Source organism: Herpailurus yagouaroundi, unplaced genomic scaffold (assembly GCF_014898765.1).
Source record: "Herpailurus yagouaroundi ecotype Mexico unplaced genomic scaffold, PumYag 222, whole genome shotgun sequence".
NCBI classification, from domain to species: Eukaryota; Metazoa; Chordata; class Mammalia; order Carnivora; family Felidae; genus Herpailurus; species Herpailurus yagouaroundi.
The window spans coordinates 1,505,935-1,518,672 of record NW_024412453.1 but is presented as its reverse complement, the minus strand read 5'-3'; the positions used below and the strand labels follow the sequence as shown (position 1 = coordinate 1,518,672).

Below are 12,738 nucleotides of genomic sequence, written 5' to 3'. Positions count from 1 at the left end.
CTCTGCCCCTCCCCTGCTCATGCTGTCTCTGTCTCTCTCAGAATAAATAAACTTTAAAAAAAAGCAAACGCCCTCTTGAGAATCTAAATTAAGTATTTTCTAAGAAGTACTTGACAACATTGTGAATATCAATCAATTGTTGAGTAAGCTATTGATCAAACCATGAAACAACAGATCATCAACTTCATTGCAGATGAAAAAATGCCCACATTTGATCAATGAACACATTGCTAACTACTCTACTTATTTTCTAAACATTTTATTATGAAACTTCTCAAACATAGAAACAACCTGAAAGAATAATAACATTAAACATCCATTCTTCTTTTTCTGTCAATGCAAACAGACCTGTCTCTTATTGGCGCATTCAACCGTTCAGCCTGTAGCTAGCTGGGCATTTCCCCTGCCTGAGACAACACAGTTCTCCCCAGGCATAGCCTTCTGGAGCTAGGCAAGCCAACCATAACCCAAATTGGAACTGATTCTATTATTTTATTGACTCATTTATTCATAAAATACATATTGAGATTCTATTGTGTGCCAGGCACTGTTCTGCACACTGAAGATAAAGTAGTAAATAAAACCTGCTCTCAGGAGCTTACATTCTAATGGAGAAAGACAGACACAAACAAATAACATACAGTGTGTCCAATGAAAATTGGAGCTATGGACAAAAATAAAGGAGGAAAGGGGAACAGAACATTGGAGGTTGCAATTTAAATAGAGTGGTCACCAAAGTCTTGCTGGGAAGGTGACTTTTGAGCAGAGATCTGAAGGAGGTGAAACAGTGAGTTAGACAAAAATGAGGAAGAAGTGTTCTAGGCAGAGGGAATCACAACACAAAGACCTTGAGACAGGAATGTACACACCTGGGTGTGTTTGAGAAACAGCAAGACGGCCAACATGAGACAAGTAAATGAGGGGCAAATATAGGATATGAGGGTTAGAGTGGTAACCGGTTTAGTGGTACTAAATCATGTAGGACTCCAGAACAGACCATATGGTAGGGCATAAAACAACTCCCAGTTTGTTTAAAAGGTTGGAATTATACATTGTACATTCTCTGGCCATAGTTGAGTGAAATCAGAAATCAGCAACAGAGAGAAATGTGGGAAATTCACCAACATGTGGAAATTAAATAAGATACTCCTAATTAACTGATGGCCAAAGAAGAAACACCAAAGGAAATTAGAAAATACTTTGAGATGGGAAAAAAAAGAAAGAAAGAAAAGAAAATACTTTGAGATGAGTGAAAATGAAGATACAACATATCAAAATTTATGGGATGTAGCTCAAGCAGTTTTTAGATGGAAATTGATAGCTGAAAATGTCTATATTAAGAAAGAAAAAGTCTCGTCAGTAACCTAATCATCGACCAGAGATGCAAGAGAAGGAAGAGCAAACTGAATTAGGTAGGGCCATATGGGATTTGGCTTCTATAACCTCTGAGTATCTTTTACTGAGACTTGGAATGACGGTTAATTTTTTTATGGGTTTTTTTTTTTTTTTTTTGAGAGAGAGAGACAGACAGATCATGGCGGGGGTGGGGGTGGGGGTAGAAAGAAAGGGAGACACAGAATCTGAAACAGGCTCCAGGCTCTGAGCTGTCAGCACAGAGCCCGACATGGGGTTCAAACTTGTGAATTGCAAGATCATGACCTGAGCCAAAGTGGGACTCTCAACCAACTGAGCCACCCAGGTGCCCCAGAATAATAATTTTATGTGTCGACTTGACTGGGGGTAAAGGATGCCCACACAGCTGGTAAAACATTATTTCTGAGTACTTCTGTGAAGGTGTTTCTGGAAGAGATTAGCATTTCAGTTGATGAAGTGAGTAAAGCTCATCCTCACCAATGTGGGCAGGCATCATCTAATATATAGAGAACCAGAAAAGAAGAAAAAGGCAGAGGAAGGGCAAATTTTCTCCTTCTTCTTGAGCTGGGATATCATCTTCTCTGCCTTCTTGTTTGAGCTCCCATGCCATAAACAAGTGTTCTTTTTGCAGTCTATTTAGTGCCATGTTTTTCACATTTTCATACTTTTTATTGGTGATTTTGCTGTTTCAAATGGCTCCCGAGTATAGTGTTGACATTCTGCCCAGTATTGATAAGCACAAAACAGCTGTGATATGCCTTTTAGAGAAAATATATGTGTTGGGTAAGTTTCATTTATGCATGAGTTATAGTGTCATTTGCCATGAGTTCAATGTCAATGACTTGCTCATATATATTAAATAAGGTATCTTTAAACAGAAATGCACATTTTAAAAAGTTATTTGTTGGGGCGCCTGGGTGGCGCAGTCGGTTAAGCGTCCGACTTCAGCCAGGTCAGGATCTCGCGGTCCGTGAGCTCGAGCCCCGCGTCAGGCTCTGGGCTGATGGCTCAGAGCCTGGAGCCTGTTTCCGATTCTGTGTCTCCCTCTCTCTCTGCCCCTCCCCCGTTCATGCTCTGTCTCTCTCTGTCCCAAAAATAAAAAAAAAAAATAAAATAAAACGTTGAAAAAGTTATTTGTTGATCGGTTGATGAATATGTTATGATAAGAAACTTGCAAGAGCCTAACTTTATATTTCACTTAGGAACAATAGTTCAGTATCTGCTAATTCAATGTTTGTGTCAACTTTATAGAACATAACTATTGCAAGGACAAATATCAAGAATCGACTGTATGTTTCTAGTTTTAAAGGCAATCTGACTGTGATATCTCTCATCCGTACCAACTGAATAACATGGCTGGAGGAGGTCACTTTCTTACTGTGTCTATTTCATCTTTCTTACTGTGTCTATTTCAAAGCTGCAAGTGGCATTTGGGAGAGCAACTTCCCAGTTACCCTAACCCTCCTGCATAAAAGGCAAAACCCACAACTGCTGCTGTCCGCGGTGCTGACCATACAAAGCCAGCTTCTTGCAAGACTTTTCAGTTAGCCAAAATGCTGGCTAAACTCTCTCCAGGGGAAGGTTCTCATTGGCTGTCTTGTTAATCATCCCCTTCCCCGAACCAAATGTGGCCAGAGAGAGAAATGTTATGATTGGTGTGGAGGTTATGGCTCCTACCGGCATCACATGGGCTCAGGTAGGAATTGATGTTTCCCTAAAAGAAAATGTAGGCTCTGTTGCCAGTAGAAAGTGAAATGGATTCCACATAGGCAAGAGAAACAGATTCCTTCAAGAACTCCCCTGTGATAGTCATCTTCTGTATGCTTTCAACAGCCCACCTCATCATTACAGGTAATCTGTGTATGTCTTTTAATCTTTAAAGAATCTTATTAATGAAAGAATATTTTTTTACACTAGGAGAATGATGCTAACTTTTTCAGAAGCAGGAAGAAAGTTTGGAGTTTCTTTGGAGAAAGAAAGTGTCCTAGAAGATAGATGTAGACAAATTTGCATTTGTCTAATATTACAACAATTGATGTATTGCCCCTAGCTAAGACTACACACAGATATAGTACATTGGTCATTGGAAACTAGGGTCTGGTTAATAAATAAGAATGATCTTATATTATGCAACCACTCTTCATTAGCCCAGCAGGTCATAGAAGACTTTGCTAATAATATCCTGGAACCCTACCATCCTATTAGATGGTATATGTATGAGCCTGGAAGTTTGAATACCACTGACCATACACCTGATTCACATCAATGCTGTAGGTTCTGTGGAGATAATTTAGTGAACTTTGAGCCTTACTGAGATAGCTAAAGAAGTCTGGGATCAGGGACAGTCTACTTTTTTTGCCAGAATTCAAATTCCCTTTTTCTTTTAGTAGCACAGGGCTCTCACTGGTGTCATCTAAGATAGAAAAATGTTCCGGGACACCTGGGTGGCTCAGTCGGTTAGGCGTCTGACGTCGGTTAAGCGTCTGACTTCAGCTCAGGTCATGATCTCACGTTCGTGAGTTCGAGCCCCGCATCGGGCTCTGTGCTGACAGCTCAGAGCCTGTATCCTGCTTTGGATTCTGTGTCTCCCTCTCTCTCTGTCCTTCCCCTGCTCGTGCTCTGTCTCTCTCTGTCTCTCAATAATCAATATTTTTAAATTTTTTTTTAAAAAGATAGAAAAATGTTCCTCAGAAGATTTGTAGATCCTTCATCCGGGACTGGATATGGAATACACTCACTTTAATACACAAATATGGCATCACTCCATCCAAGTGGGAGGATAGTACTTTTATCCCCTATATTTTCTGGGAGTCTTCTGGTCCCTAGTGAAAGAAATGAACTCAAAATGTTATAAGCACAATAGCAAATTTATTAGTCCAAATAACTAACAAGGCTGGGATATACACCCAGCTTAAAGTAGTCCTGGGTCCAGAGACATTTTATCATCAAGGCTGGAATCCTTTCCATCTCTCAGTTCTGTTTTTCTTTGTGTTAGCTTCACTCCCAAGCCCCATGTGATACTCCCCACAGCTCTTGGATCACACAGTCCTTTCTGCTAGTAGCCCTCTCACCCCTGCAATCTTCCTTTCTGCAATCTTCTAGAAAACACTCTGGGTGGGCATGACTTACATCGGGTTAAATTGTGGCCCATGCCTACTCCAGAACCAAACACTAAGACCTGAGTGATAGGATAAGCTAATTGGCTAGACCTAGAGCCAGTAATGGGATCGACCCAACTTGAATCACATGGACTAGAAAAGGGGGATGAATGGTTCTCCAAAGAAAACTCAAGGATGACTCCGGAAAAAAAGGGAATTGATGTTGGTAGAAAAAAAGAAGAGGGGCGCCTGGGTGGCTCAGTCAGTTAAGCGGCCGACTTCAGCTCATGATCTCGCGGTCCGTGAGTTCGAGCCCCGCGTCGGGCTCTGTGCTGACAGCTCGGAGCCTGGAGCCTGTTTCAGATTCTGTGTGTCCCTCTCTCTGACCCTCCCCCATTCATGCTCTGTGTCTCTGTCTCAAAAATAAATAAATGTTAAAAAAAGAAAAGGAAGGAAAGGAAACGTGACCACGACACCATTGTTTTTGGCAAAAAGTCTGTGTACTTAGGGGACAGTATAAGTCTCATGTCATATTGATTTTTCCGAAGTGGCCTAGAAGTGGTAATGTTGACAGTATTGACAACAAAGGGATGTGTTGGTTCCTTTTAAGCTTCCTTTCTCACTCACTCTCACCACATTCTCTAAGAAATGCCCATCTACCTATAGTGGTAGACCTCATCATATCCAAGGAACAACACAGAGACCAATGAGAAAGAAGCAGAATGAATCAGAGTAAGAGTGGTAGGAGATGAGAAAGGGTGACAACAGGGGTCAGACAAGGAGAACCTTGTAGGTGACCATAGGGCTTTGGCTTTTGCTCTGGATTGATCAGGTTTAAACAGAGTGACATGATCCGACTCTAATTTAATAGTATCCCTTTGGCTAGTATATTGACAATAGAACTGTAGAAGGGCTAGTGAGGAGAACATGCCAATGATCCAAATGAGACATGGTGACAGACTGGAGCACAGTGATGGCCCCAGCAGTAGTGAGAAATAGATTGTAGGTATGTTTTATAAATATGGACGCTGATGCTCCCAGAGAAAAAGGAAGTTGTATATGGCCTAATCATGACAGAGGTTCAGAGACAACACCACTTTGTACCCAAGATAAGTTTTTACAACATGGATCAACTATACCTTATACAAACATCTTGATAGAAGGAAGTGTGGGGCTTTCTCACCATCTCAGATGTTGAACTGCCCAACATCTCAGATGTTGAACTGTCTCCAAGGACTTTTTGTCATTCCTCATGTGGGACCTGGGAAGGTGAGGGTTGCTCCCGCTCACGTGTAGCTTTGTGGGTAAGCGTGTAGGCTTTGTGAAAGAGCAGACTTGGATGCCAATCTTTGTTCTACCAGGAATTCAGACTTGAATTCCTGAAAGAAATCAGATACAAAAGAGTACATACTGTTGACACCATTTATACAAAGTTTAAGAACCAAGAAAAGTAATCTATTGTAATATAAATCAGAGCAATAGTTGCCTATGTGGGAATTGAAAAAAAAGGGGCTGAGGGAACTTTTTTTTTTTTTAATTAAGTAGGCTCCACGCCCAATGTGGGGCTTGAACTCATGATCCTGAGATCAGGAGCTGCATGCTCTACCGACTGAGCCAGCCAGGTGCCCTGGAACTTTCTATATATAGAAAGAGAAAAATATAAATGTAACTTGATTTTAAAAAAATTAATGTTTATTTATTTTTGAGAGAGAGAGAGAGAGAGAGAGAGAGAGAGAGAAAATGAGTGGGGGAAAGGCACAGAAAGAGACACAGAATCCTAAGCAGGCTCCAGGCTCTGAGCTGTCAGCACATTTTTTCAAATTTTCAGATGTTTTCCTCCCCCCCCCTTTTTTACTCTAATATGTCAAGCCCCTTTCAACACGCAGACCAAAACACACATAGGATATAGCATCATTTATTTGATTTGTGTGTGTGTGTTATTGTTTTTAATTTTTTAATTAAAAAAATTTTTTTTTACCTTAGGGGGCTTGAACCCATGAATAGTGAGATCATGACCTGAGTTGAAGTTGGACGCTCAACCAACCTACTGAGCCACCCAGGCTCCCCAAATTTAACTTGATTTTTATTTTTTTTAATGTTTATTTATTTTTGAGAGACAGAGCACAAGTTAGGGAGGAGTAGAGAGAGTGGGAGACACAGAATCCAAAGCAGGCTCCAAGCTCTGAGCTGTCAGCACACAGCCCAATGCAGGGCTTGAACTCATAGGCTGTGGGATCATGACCTGAACCGAAGTTGGATGCTTAACCAACTGAGCCACCCAGGTGCCCCTAACTTGATTTTTAAAAAGAAGCCAATCCAGCCTTAATTTATTCTGTCCTATAGTGACATAGACCTGATTTCAAGTGTTATCCCTGACTTCAACTAGCTTGCCATCTTTTAAAAATATTCTTATTATGGACAGCCAGACCAACACTAAACCATCCTGCACACCTAGAAAAGTGATTTGAGGATTAACACAACAATGTGCACAACCTGAACCACAGAACTCAGCAGGTATGCGGCATGGAGAGGTGAACTGGGGTAGAGAGAAGCCGCTGAGGGCAGGGAGCTGGTGGAGAGAGGATGGAGATGGGGGGAGAGTACGGGAAAAGCACCCCCCCCCAAAAGCAGCTGGAGAGAGAGTGGAAAGTGGAAACAGATGCAGGGACTGAACTTAAAAGAGAGAAAGGAGAAAGGAGAGGGTTTAAATTCCATTAAGACTCTATAAACAGGGGTAGTGCAGAGTCTGAAACTCTGCAGCTCAATAACTGGAAGTGCTCTGGTGGGAAGGACGAATCCCCAGGAGCAGAGTGGGGTCCAAGAAGTTCTTAGGACACACAGGGAGAGGCAGTTCCCCTGCTGGGAGGACATCTGGTAGAGGCTGTGTGGGCCCCCCTCCACAGGCAAAGCCCCAGTGGACCACAGAGAACAACCACATTTGCTGGTGCTGGAACAAGGTCGTTGGGGGTGAAGCCTGGTGCCAGATCATGTTGTGGTTTGCCATAGTCCCTGAAATGCTGCTGCTACACAATCGTGTGAACTTTTTCTGGGGTGGGCTGGCACGCAGCCTCAGACTCTGGGCATCGGTAGCAGCACAGTCCTGCGAATGTTCCTGGGTGCGGGTTGGCACCTGGCCATTGCTCGGTGAGACCCTCCCACAGAAGGTCAGAACAGGTCAAAGCCACAGTCCCTCAGAAGTGAGGGGTCAGAAAACACAGCTGCATCTGAGATAAAACTCAGGAGGGAGGTGCTGCCTGGCAACGTGACAGCTTGGTCACAGACAGTGTAAAAGCATGGCGTGGACAGAAACTGGAGACAGGTGCAAAATTGTTGATCTGGGAGAAGAGTTCCAATACTAGAGACTGGGCAGCTGGGTGACGCCATTTTCACCGCTCCCGCGCATGCGCATACACACCTGCAAGCACCACAACAATCCACCCCAGTAAGCTAAGCAGGGCCATCTAGTGGAAAACAGAGCCATTACACTAAGCCCCGCCCAACTGGGCCAACCTTGCTCTTCAGGAACAGGAGTCTCTCCGCCTGCTTAGTTTACAGACTATAAAGTGCTTCATAATTTGACTTCTAGGGGAAAATGATGTAATTTAAATCGTATTTCAGTCTGTTCACTGGTCCACCTATTCAATTTTCTTCTTTTCTCTCATTTCTTTTCTTTTTCTTGAATACAGAAAGAGAAAATTTTATTTTTATTTTCAATTTCTATTAAAAATATTTCTTTAATTTTTTATACTATATTTTTTACTTTTTTGTAAATGTTTCAAATTCTATTTTACTTCCATCATTTCATTTTATTCTGTTTTATTGTATTCATTTTTTCAAATTTTCAAATGTTTTCCATTTTCCCCCTTTTTTTCTCTATTAAGCCCCTTTCAACACCCACACCAAAACACACCTAGGATCTAGCATCATTTATTTGACTTGTGTGTGTGTGTGTGTGTGTGTGTGTGTGTGTGTGTGTTGTTTTTAATTTTTTAATTAAAATTTTTTTTACCTCATTAATTCCTTTTCTTCTTTCAAAATGACAAAATGAAGGAATTCACCCCAAAAGAAAGAGCAGGAAGAAATGACAGCCAGGGACTTAACCAATACAGATACAAGCAAGATGTCTGAACCAGAATTTAGAATTGCGATAATAAGAATACTAGCTGGGGTCAAAATAGATTAGAATCCCTTTCTGTGGAGATAAAAGAAGTAAAAGCTAGTCAGGATGAATAAAAAATGCTGTAACTAAGCTGCAATCCCGAATGGATGCCACAGAGGCAAGGATGGATGAGGTAGAGAAGTGAATCAGCGATACAGAGGACAAACTTATGGAGAATAATGAAGCAGAAAAAAGGGGGGAAACTGAGGCAAAAGAGCACAATTTAAGAATTAGAGAAATCAGTGACTCATTAAAAGGAACAACATCAGAATCATAGGGATCCCAGAAGATGAAGAGAAAAACATTATTATTATGAGGCACCTAGATGTCTCAGTTGGTTAAGCATCCGACTCTTGATTTCAGCTCAGGTCATGGTCTCACAGTTATGAGTTCTAGCCCTGCATCAGGCTCTGTGTTGATAGTGTAGAGCCTACTTGAATTCTCTCTCCCTCTCTCTCTGCCCCTAACCCACTTGTGCTCTCTCGCTCTCTCTCTCAAAATAAATAAACTTAAAAATTAAAAAAAAGTCTTATTTTTATGTCACAGGTGATTACATATATTTAATGTATATATCCATAATATCTCTATCTATGTATACAGAGAGGGAGAGTGAAACAAGAAAGCACAGATTAGTAAAAATCACTTGTAAATTTACCCTGAAAGAGAACCTCTTTTTTAACATTTTGATATATTTTCTATTATTCTATACATTGTTTTGTAGCCTACTCTTTTCTCTTAACTGTTCTTTTTGTTGTGCCAACTAAACTGAGTAATGACACTGACAGAAAAAATATCCCACGAGTAAGAATTTGTCCCAATGAAATAATCAGAGATGTACATGAACATATTTTATGGAATAATTTATACTACTGAAAAATTAGAGGCAATTAAAAAATATATCAATACATTGATTAAGTAAGTTATGTGAATAGCATACTTAGGTAAATGTATACAGTGGCAAGGAAAATAACCCATAATATATCACAAAAGGAAATATTTCCCTTTACTGGCTTTATTTTATAATGAGAATATACCTGTATAGTATATTGTCACTAAAACAAAGTTAAGAGGGATGCCTGGCTGTCTCAGTAGGTACAGCATGTGACTCTTGATCTTGAGGCTATGAGTTTGAGCCCCATGTTGGATGCAGAGAGTACTTAAAAATAAAAACATAAAAAATGAATGTAAAGTCTATAAAAAATAAAACAAAGTTAAGAAATTAAAGAACAGTGTGTATTTCATAATCCCATTTCATATATAATCTTATTATGTAATATTATATATGCCAGTTTAGTTATTATTTGGCATATGTAATTTTTGTATTTTAAATATATTGCAATATATTTATGCATATGTAACCATGCTTATTTAGCGCGGGGGGGGTCACAGATTAAGGAGAGACTTCCATTTCTTTTCAACATGTGAATTCTTTACAATGAGCATGTATTGTTAGAATAACAGTTGAGGTTTTTCTTAGGGGGTTAGAGGGTTTTTTTTTTTTTAAGTGGCTCTCTAAAAATACTGAACCTGTTTCCACTCACTTGGGCAAGTGGCCCTTGTACTCAACGTGTGGTTCTTAGACCAGCAAGAGAGGCATCACCTGGAAAGTTAGAAATGCAGAGTCTCAAGTCCCACCCCACACCTACTGAATTAGAGATCCACAGTGATGGTATGCACTTTCAAGTCTGAGAAGTTCCGCTGCAGAACAGACTGCTTTCTTTCTCTGGGCCTGTTTCTTCCCTACTCTAAGGGGCTGTAATCGAGGTGTCTCTATAATCCCTTCTGGTTGCAATTTTTCTAAGCTCATTTCTTACAGTTTTCTGCGTGAGTCACTATAAAAAGGCAACTGAAGAGACCAAAGGATGAGAGGCCTGGTTGCAAAGCCTCAGGCAGGTGGGCACAGGCAGACGCAGGTGGGCACTGAAGCAGCTTCCTGATCCAGGTCAGGAGGAAGCCTTGGGTAAAATGCTGCCTGGGATTTCTTAAAATGCTGCCTGGGATTTCTCCCGGCGCAGGGGCGGAAGGTCGCCCAAATGGACCAGAGTGGAAGGTGTCGGGCAGTAACAAGGCGGCAGGAGGCGCTGTGAGGTGCTGGTAGAAGGTGCCGCACAGATCCAGGGGGAATGCAGGGTGCTAGTTGGCCTCCGGGAGGCGGCAGGCACTGTACCTCGCCACCGCAAGGCACCGTGCAGGACGCACCTGGGCGCAGAGCTGCCTCAGGGTGACAGGGGGCGCTGCGGAGTCGTGGCCGGCACATCCTGGGCCACCTGGGGAATACACCTGGGCAGGTGGGGGCGGCCCCGAGGGGGCGGGGTTCCAGGGGCGGGGCCCAGGTCTGGCGCACAAGAGCCGGAGGCCGCGGCAGCGGCGGGATGCTCGCGCTGTTACCGGCAGCACAACAGAGCGCGCACGGATCGCGCACCCCCGAGCCCCAGACTCTTCGGAACTGAGAGAGGTGAGCCGAGCCGGGTCGGGTCGCACTAGCTTGGGGGTTTCAGGCACCGGAGCGGCCGCGGGGCCCGATGGCTTCTCGGACGCCGTCCGCGCGGTCGGTGGTGGAGCTGGCTGGCATCAGCCCGGGGCTGCCTCCCGGTGGCTGGGATGCTGGGACACCTTCTCAGGCCAATCCGGGTCCAGCCAGCTCTCTGGCGTCTGCCCACGCCGTCGCCCGGGAAGCAGAGCTAGGGTGACAGGCGTTTCTGGGCTATTCAGGGTCCGGGGCTCTGGGGGTCCCGGGCCGCGCCTCGCCTTGTCTCTCCGCCCAGCACCTGTTCAGGCCTTGGCGAGACTTGACCGCGATTGTTCCTTTTGCTCTCTGGAATGTTTTCTCTGGGGTGACCGTGGTTGCAGAAAGAAGCAAACACTTGAATCGGGTTGGTTGGATTCTCTCCGGCGGCGTCAGCAGACGTGACTTCTGCCACAGCACAGCGTGCGGTCGCTCTGTGCGGGGTGGGCAGGGGCTGCAGAGACGCCAGGGGGGGAGCTCGAGTCCCACTCCCAGAGCCTGAGGCTTGGGGTCCCTTCCTGGGGTATAGGAGATAGGCAAGCTCCGGGGTGGTGGGGCGCAGTGAGAATCGCTGTCATGAGCGGCCCTGGAATTTGAAAAACTCCTTTGAATTCTTGCCATCTGGGTGGCCTTGGGCAAGTTACGTAATCACTCTGCACCTCAGTTTCCCCCTCTGTGAAATGGGGACGGTACTAATACCTCATCTAATTACAGGGAGCATTAAATAAGGTAATATGTAAAAAGAGCTGAGTAGGATGGCAGGGAGTCCTAAGGGATCAATAAATGATAGCTGCGATGATTGCTGTGGCTGCTATCGTTGTCATTATTATTACTGTTGGGGAGCAGCACAGCTAGTAGTTAAAGGCATGGACTCCTGAGTCCAAATCCCAGCTTGGCCACTTTCTAGTGTGACCTTGGACAAACTACTTAACCTCTTGGTGTCTCCATTTCATTTGCATAATGGGGGGAAGTGAAGGTGCCTACCTCAGAAGCTTGTTGTGGCAATGAAATGAGTGAATACCTGTAAAATACTTCAAAGAGTGAGTGCTCGGTGTCAGCCATTGATTCTTCCACAAAGGCATAGTGTTTGATCAATCAGCCGGACCTTGCTCTGCTCTGAAGTTGTAACACTGTTTCAGTGCACATTTATCTGTTTTGTGTTGAGCAGATGGGTTCCCTTCTCTCACCTGTGGTTTCACTGACATTGGGGGCTGATCCATTGGAGTCAAGGTCAGTCCTGGAGAAGAAGCTGGTGGGGCAGAGGGACCCCAGGGGTTGTCTTCAGCGAGAAGAAAGAGAATTAGAGATAGGAGTATCCAGCATCTGCGATTCTGAACATTCGCAGAGGAGAAAACCTTCCCTGCGTGGCCATTTTGTTTGACAGGAAATTGAACCTGGATCCAGATTTTTAAAACAAACTCTTGCTAAGTTTTTTGCTTTTGAATGTGTGAGAGAGGAGTTGAGGATGGGAAATGCTTTAAATGACAAAACAAAATAAATTACATTCCTCTTGCTAAGAGACCAACAGCATAATTTTGAGGGTTGAGAAGGTTTTCTCCATCCCAGTAAGGTCATATGTGTCTGTGGGGGGGGGGGGGGTG

At 43.4% G+C, this 12,738-nt stretch overlaps 1 protein-coding gene across 1 annotated transcript in view; it reads left to right on the top strand.

Annotated features, from left to right (window-relative positions):
- Window positions 1–10,923: 10,923 nt before the first annotated feature.
- Window positions 10,924–12,738, top strand: part of SCNN1G (sodium channel epithelial 1 subunit gamma) — a 26,319-nt gene continuing 24,504 nt past the window's right edge. Inside the window, exon 1 of the mRNA XM_040458773.1 lies at window positions 10,924–11,086. The gene's annotated coding sequence lies outside the window, so the exon portion shown is untranslated. The remainder of the gene's footprint in view (window positions 11,087–12,738) is intronic.